Consider the following 7,305-nt stretch of genomic DNA (forward strand, 5'->3'; position numbering starts at 1 on the left):
TCGGAGCAGACGACGTCGCTTGGTGAGGAAGGGGGGGAGGATTATGCTTTCAAATGTTTGGCAACGATTTATGCTCAAATTTGGTCCCGTCCATCCGATTCGCATAATATATGAGGGGGCAACAGCCAGGATCGGGCACGAGGTATTATTAAAGAGCGATGCAGGATCATAAAATTCATGTTTACTGCATGCTGTAAACTGGGTGGTTTGTTAGGGATGGAAGGGAGGGGAATGAGATTCAAATATTCACCGGCTGTGGTTTTGGAAAAACTGTCACCACATGTGTGGTGCTGCTGTTTATGACAAGTGGAAAAGCTATTTGAAAGATTATGTCACGTTTGGCACGTAGTTGTTGGTTTGTTGTTTGCCTTTTTTTTAGTGCTCGATGAAAGTCAAATTAAATTGTGCCATTTTTCATCAAAACTAAATGACGACTACTATTGTGTGAATCACTTCAGTTTAAATGTTTAATGGTTTGCTATTTTGATTTTATTGCGATTTTCATATTGGCTGGTTCCAATGTTACTTAACTGGGGTGCGTTTTTCAATCAAGATGAAATTATCTTAACTTTAGTTGCAAATCGTTCTTTTCAAATAAACTATTTCAGGAATGTTCAATTCGAACCACCTTCGAAGCCTCATGCGAAGGCTCAAACTAAATATTCGTTAAAGAGCAAGCTATTTGAGTATCAAAATGAATCTTTGCCTGTAATGACCACAAAGTGGCCACTAAAAGAGCTATCCGGACTACCGTTTTCAGGAGCATTAGCTATTTTTTAGAAAAAAAAAAACATGATTTGGAAATGATTATTAAGTTTCGGAATATGTTCCGTGGAACCGGTTCCAAGAATAAATTCATTTTGAAACTAAGAGATAGTCAATATCGTAGAAATTTGCGAACGTTAATCGCCTAACACCTTCTTTCTACAAAATACCTTATCTGTCTTAAAACCGGTTCCCCGGTAGAGGCCATTACAGCCAACGATCCATTCTGTATACTCAAAAAGCTTGCTCATTCGAAGATATTAATGTATGCATCAAAAACGGCTAAATTAACACTAAGTTATGAGCATTTGAATTTTGACCAAAATGTGCTTGTGTCCGATCATTTTCCGTCTGTAGAGTGATGTGATAATTTGTTGAATTTATAATATCATCATTTCAATACCAATATGGAAGAAACTTTCTCCTTGACTTTCTTGTGTTAAAAATAAGCCATCAAGTGGTTAGCAATTCCATACAAGTATTTAATAATATTGCTGGCTGGTCACAGAAAATGGGTAAGATTACTTTGAATGCTTCATTTGAAAAATTCGAAATTTAACTAAGTTTATTAACTTTTAAATTTCAGGTTATGAATGTAAAAAGTTCAAAATTTAATCTATGTTTATTAGAAATTGATTTTTATTCAAATATAGAAAAAAAACATGAGTTGCGTGTTTGCTAAAAAAGTTGTTGTATTGAAAATGCCCATAAATCTGAAGATATTTGGGAATTATGTTTCAAAAATGCCTATTTAAAAAAAATACTTATGGGTAATTCTCTACCAACTCACACGAAATCGGAAAAAGTTGCCCCGACCCCTCCTCGATTTGCGTGAAACTTTGTCCTAAGAGGTATCTTTTGTCCATGATCACGAATCCGAGGTCCGGTTTTTGATATCTCGTGACGGAGGGGCGGTACGACCCCTTCCATTTTTCAACATGCGAAAAAAGAGGTGTTTTTCAATAATTTGCAGCCTGAAACGGTGATGAGATAGAAATTTGGTGTCAAAGGGACATATATGTAAAATTAGACGCCCGATTCGATGGCGTACTCAGAATTCCGAAAAAAAACGTATTTTTCATCGAAAAAAACACTAAAAAAGTTTTAAAAATTCTCCCATTTTCCGTTACTCGACTGTAAAATTTTTTGGAACATGTCATTTTATGGGAAATTTAATGTGCTTTTCGAATCTACATTGTCCCAGAAGGGTCATTTTTTCATTTAGAACATTTTTTTCATTTTAAAATTTCATGTTTTTTCTAACTTTGCAGGGTTATTTTTTAGAGTGAAACAATGTTCTACAAAGTTGTAGAGCAGACAATTAGAAAAATTTTGATATATAGACATAAGGGGTTTGCTTATAAAAATCACGAGTTATCACGATTTTACGAAAAAAAGTTTTGAAAAAGTTACTTTTTGCGTTTCTCTTTGTTTCGTCGTCCGTGTCTGTCGCGGGTGACCATGAACGGCCATGATCGATGACGACCAACTTTTTCAAAACTTTTTTTCGTAAAATCGCGTTGTTTATAAGCAAACCCCTTATGTCTATATATCAAAATTTTTGTAATTGACTGCTCTACAACTTTGTAGAACATTGTTACACTCTAAAAAATAACCCTGCAAAGTTAGAAAAAACACGAAATTTTCAAATGAAAAATTTTGTTCTAAATGAAAAAATGACCCTTCTGGGTCAATGTAGATTCGAAAAGTACATTAAATTTCCCATAAAATGACTTGATCCAAAAAATTTTACAGTCAAGTAACGGAAAATGGGAGAATTTTTAAAACTTTTTTAGTGTTTTTTTCGATGAAAAATACGTTTTTTCGGAATTCTGAGTACGCCATCAAATTGGGCGTCTAATTTTACATAAAAGTCCCTTTGACACCAAATTTCTATCTCATCACCGTTTCAGGCTGCAAATTATTGAAAAACACCTCTTTTTTCGCATGTTCAAAAATGGAAGGGGTCGTACCGCCCCTCCGTCACGAGTTATCAAAAAATGGACCTCAGATTCGTGATCAGGGACAAAAGTTACCCCTAAAGACAAAGTTTCACGCGAATCGAAGAGGGGTCGGGGCAACTGCTGTGTGAGTTGGCGGAGAATTACCCTTATATTAACTGATCTAAGTGTAAAATTGACCAATGAATCCGATGAAGCCGTCCTTTTCCGGTTTGAGTTAAAAAAAAACTTCCTTTTTAAACAAATATGTTGAAAACGACTAATTGAGATACTTTCAGCGCTTCTCTACCAAGGTCACTATGTTTCCATACCATTCTGGTATGTTTCCATACCATTCTGTACGTATTAAATTTGTATTCTTCATTTTACGGAAATATTTAAATTTTTTCAACCTCTGTTCACGGTAATTGACAATGTATTTTCAGAATATCAGGTAAACGTAGAATACGAGTATTTTTCTCAATTTTAATTTAACTTTAACACTGAAAAATTGCACTTCCAAAATAAATGAGTTTCCGAAATTTTTAAACATGTTCTAGAGGACTAGAACAGGACCCTTTGTGTTAGAGTTCAATTCATAAACGTATTTTTTCCTGAAATGTCAAGCTTATTTCTGTTTCGTGATTCCATATTTTTTTTTTGTTTTTGTGAGATTTAAAATTCATGTTTTGTGACAAAAAGCATATCGGAAAATTAAACATATTTAAAATTAAATTTTATATTTTTAGCAATACAATCCAGACTCGATTATCTGAAGCTTTGATTTTCAAAACTTAAAGTAATTTGATTTTCAAAAATATTTTCGAGAATGAAAAATCAAGTCTGTCGTATAAAAATTTCCTAAAACCCATCCAAAAACCTTTTTTTCAACATTTTTATTTTCAAAACGCTGTAACTTCACAAGGATTGGACTTAGAACAATGGTCAATATGGAGACTTTTATATAAAATTGTCTGGAGAGTTGACTCTCGTGTTCGGTTTTTGAAAATTTTGATGTTTAGAGCTCTTTTGAAAAAAAAAAACAGTTTCAGTAAATGATTTTTGTATTTTTTCAGGTGAAATGCTCCATCCTGCATTTTTCGTGAGTCTTTTTGTGACATCTTAGGCTATTTTCACAAAAAATTTGAACGAAAAAAATCGCAATTTACTTTTAAACTTGAAAAACAAAAAATCGCATGGAAGTGGAGTGTTTTTTTCTTTCAGTGTTTTTTTCGGAAAGCCCGTCAACTTTCCTACAAGTTTGTCTTTGACCACTTTTGCATCGTATCAATGGCTTCAAGATACAGCAATATTTAAATTACAAAATACAAAAATATTTAAAACACTTACGCCCTTCTCAAATGTCATTCTTGAGTGTAACTGGCTCCATATAAACAAAAATGGCTTATATAAGCGTAGGATAACATGTCTATTGTCTACAAAGTTTCATTGAAATCGGAGAGGGTCGGGTAAAACCGATTCCCTATTTAATATGGAATTGCTCATTTGTAATCAAAAAATAACTTCATATTTTTGATATAAAATATTTTAATTAAATTTTCGTTTAAATGATGAATATTTAGCAGTTCAAGAGTATAGTATGAAAAAAGAGCCCCCTGAAGAGTCCCATTTCCCATTTTTTAAACACAAAACATGATAAAAACTACGTTTTGAGTTACTTTGAACACTATTTACCAAGCTCAATAGTATTCCAAAATTGAAAAACCAAAAAATAATCAGTTATTTTGAAAGTAAACAAAATTCGGTGGTAATATTTATTTTTTATTTTGACCGAAAGGTTTTATTTGGAGGAAAGATTATATGATTTGAAAAAAAAAACCTTACTTAACCTTTCGGAAGTCGCGTGTTTTGGCGTTTCATACAAGTGCCTTTACAAAGTGTGTACAAAGTACACGCATAACTTTTGAAGTTAACTGAGCTCCATATTTTTTAAAAGCGACTTATGGGACCCCAAGACGGATCGAGTGAGGTAAAAACGGACAAAATTGGTTTAGCCAGTCTCGAGATAATCGAGTGATCAACATCCCACCACACACACAGACATTTGCTCAATGATTCTGAGTCGATAGGTATACATGAAGGTGGGTCTAGGAGGTCTAATTGCGAAGTTCATTTTTCGAGTGATCTTTTGGCCTTTCCTCAGTAATGTGAGGAAGGCCAAATGTCACTTGGTCTGAAACATAAAATAAGATCTAGTGCGACAGATGCCAAGGTTTACTTGCTCTACGTAAACACATGAAATATGTTTGTATTTCTGTTTGTTTCCATTCAAAATGCACGTAAAACATCTTAACGCAAACTGTCTGAAACATCAAAATGGTTACAATTTTAGTTGTGTTTTTGTATTGACCCAAATAATGTAAATAATTGTTATTGCGCTTCAATAAAATTTCAGTTTCCCAACAAATCAAACCATTGCCCATTTAATTAAGGTTTATTCACAGCCTAGGTTTATTCAGAACCATGCTAATATCCCCTCCCAAATTGAATATAAACAATTAAACCCTGAACGCTGATTTGAATAATCAACTTGAAGCACTTCATTACTAATTGAATGAAAAACACACAACGCCAGCCCAGCCCTCGCCCGCAGGTCACTGGCGGCCAGCAGCTTAATTAAATTTCAATCTTTCTCCGACTCTCCACCGTCCAACCCAACTGCAAACTGCACTCACTACCCTCAACCCCAACGCACGCTGAAAAACCGTTAAAATTTACATTTACATCGCGTGCCCGACCTCAACTCAACTGTCACGTACTGACACCACCCCCCTTGAACGAGGGGTTCAGTAGGGGTTGGGGACGTAAACAACTGATTCTAAATTAACAACCCCATTCAAGCGGTCGGCGGTCGCCGTCGTCATCAGAATATATCCAAACACCAATAACAGACTCGACGACTTGACACAGATATAAAAAAGAACAACAACACACAGTCAACAGAACGAATACGACCAAGTACTAACCAGCTTACAGTAGCAGTTGTGACAGCTGAGTTTACGTAGAAATCGGGAACTCGCGCGATATAGTAATAACCTCTGTCAATGACCTGCCGTCACACGATAAACACTTGGCGAAAACACACTCAGAGAAATTCACGACAGCAACAATACTTTTACGCTTCCCGAATTGCGCTGAATTCTTTCGACGATCACGTCACTGCTAGTAGAATCTAATCTTCAGCTGAACCCCCCCTCGGCCAACAAACACACTTGATACAATGTGATACACTGCCGGTTTGATTCCGGGCTATTCTTAGAAAACTGTCGCGCGTTGTTGTCACTCCGTAGACTGTGACGAAGAATTCGTGACTCGATCTAAATCCGACGTGCTAATCACACTGGGTTGCACTGCTTGACGAAATGCTTCCTCCGTAGACGCTCGCCAGACACAGTGAACTGCACCCCGGTGGTGCCGCTTGACCAGCTGCTCACGTTTGCTTCAGCACTGCCGTAGCAAACAGACACACACTTCTAACTATGCTAATTCTGTCGCATCACTGAATATTCACCGCACTCTCCTCAAGCGATGCTAATGTTGCCGAAAGATGCTGCAGCTTGTCGTACTTTACGGACGAACCCCACTAACTGAATCCCTTTCAATTACGAGTGCGGGTCACTCCACAATTAACCCTCTTCATTTAATAAGCGTCACAAGAGCTGCTCCTCTGCACCGAACTTGAAGGTTATCCCCCCCACACCTCTCAACCCAAAACCTCCAGGTCAACCACCAATCAGCTGTGCTAATCCTGTGGGCATGTGTTCTTCTTAGAAGCTCGCTACGCGACGGACTCCACGAGCGTTTCCCGGAACCGGACACTCCCTCGGTAAGCTCCTTCTACTCCCACAAGAAGCGATCCAGCAATCCGTCCAAGAATCGTTGTAACTCACAACCGACCGACGACGACGTGCGCGCAAAAACCGTCCGAACGGAACCACCGACGAGATGAGACTAAAACGGCAACTTCCTGCCACTACACGGCTACCACTGTGTCTCGGGCAGAAGAATCGTTCTGCGCGCTGAACATCCCTAGTTGCTGTCAGTCGGTTACTTTGCCCAGCTTCCCGCTGCCTGCACACGAATCTTTTATCTTTTCGCCACCGAGAGATCCGTTCTCCAAGCGCGAGCGGTTATCAACGAGAGAGAGAGAGTGCTAACAATCAAGAGCGAGAGAGCGCGCCTGGTGGCGCCAACTCTCTCTCTCTTTCTCGTGACAAGTCGTATCGGCGATATCGGTGCAAGAAACGTCAGGACACAAACGTGACCGGAGGAGGTGTGCATCGGAATGTCGGGCCAAGCAATTTTGTGGGCCGCCGCGATGAACCGGTTAAAGGTACGTATCGGGTGTCGTCAGCGGAATTTTGGACGCACCGAGGCGGTCCGGCTGACTCAAGGGATACGCGAAGAACTTGAGGAATTGGGTGCAGCCCAATTCAGGCATTATCGATTATATTGATCAGAAGGTATGCATGCATGCATGCATTTTTTTTTCGCACGATTATTTATTGCTTACCCGCAGGCTGGCAAAAGTTGGCCAATTTTCGATTATCTTTCAATGTCAAAACGGAGAGCGAAAGGA

The 7,305-nt window shown here is 38.1% G+C and overlaps 1 protein-coding gene across 3 annotated transcripts in view; it reads right to left on the reverse strand.

Annotated features, from left to right (window-relative positions):
• Nucleotides 1-6,764, reverse strand: part of LOC120418428 (low-density lipoprotein receptor-related protein 12-like) — a 180,344-nt gene extending 173,580 nt beyond the window's left edge. For 2 of the 3 annotated variants that reach the window (XM_039580806.2, XM_052708137.1), the window contains exon 1: nucleotides 5,693-6,764. The gene's annotated coding sequence lies outside the window, so the exon portion shown is untranslated. The remainder of the gene's footprint in view (nucleotides 1-5,692) is intronic. The other variant, XM_052708138.1, reaches the window with a different exon arrangement.
• Between the last annotated feature and the right edge of the window lie 541 nt (nucleotides 6,765-7,305).

This window comes from Culex pipiens, chromosome 2 (assembly GCF_016801865.2).
Source record: "Culex pipiens pallens isolate TS chromosome 2, TS_CPP_V2, whole genome shotgun sequence".
Lineage (NCBI taxonomy): Eukaryota > Metazoa > Arthropoda > Insecta > Diptera > Culicidae > Culex > Culex pipiens.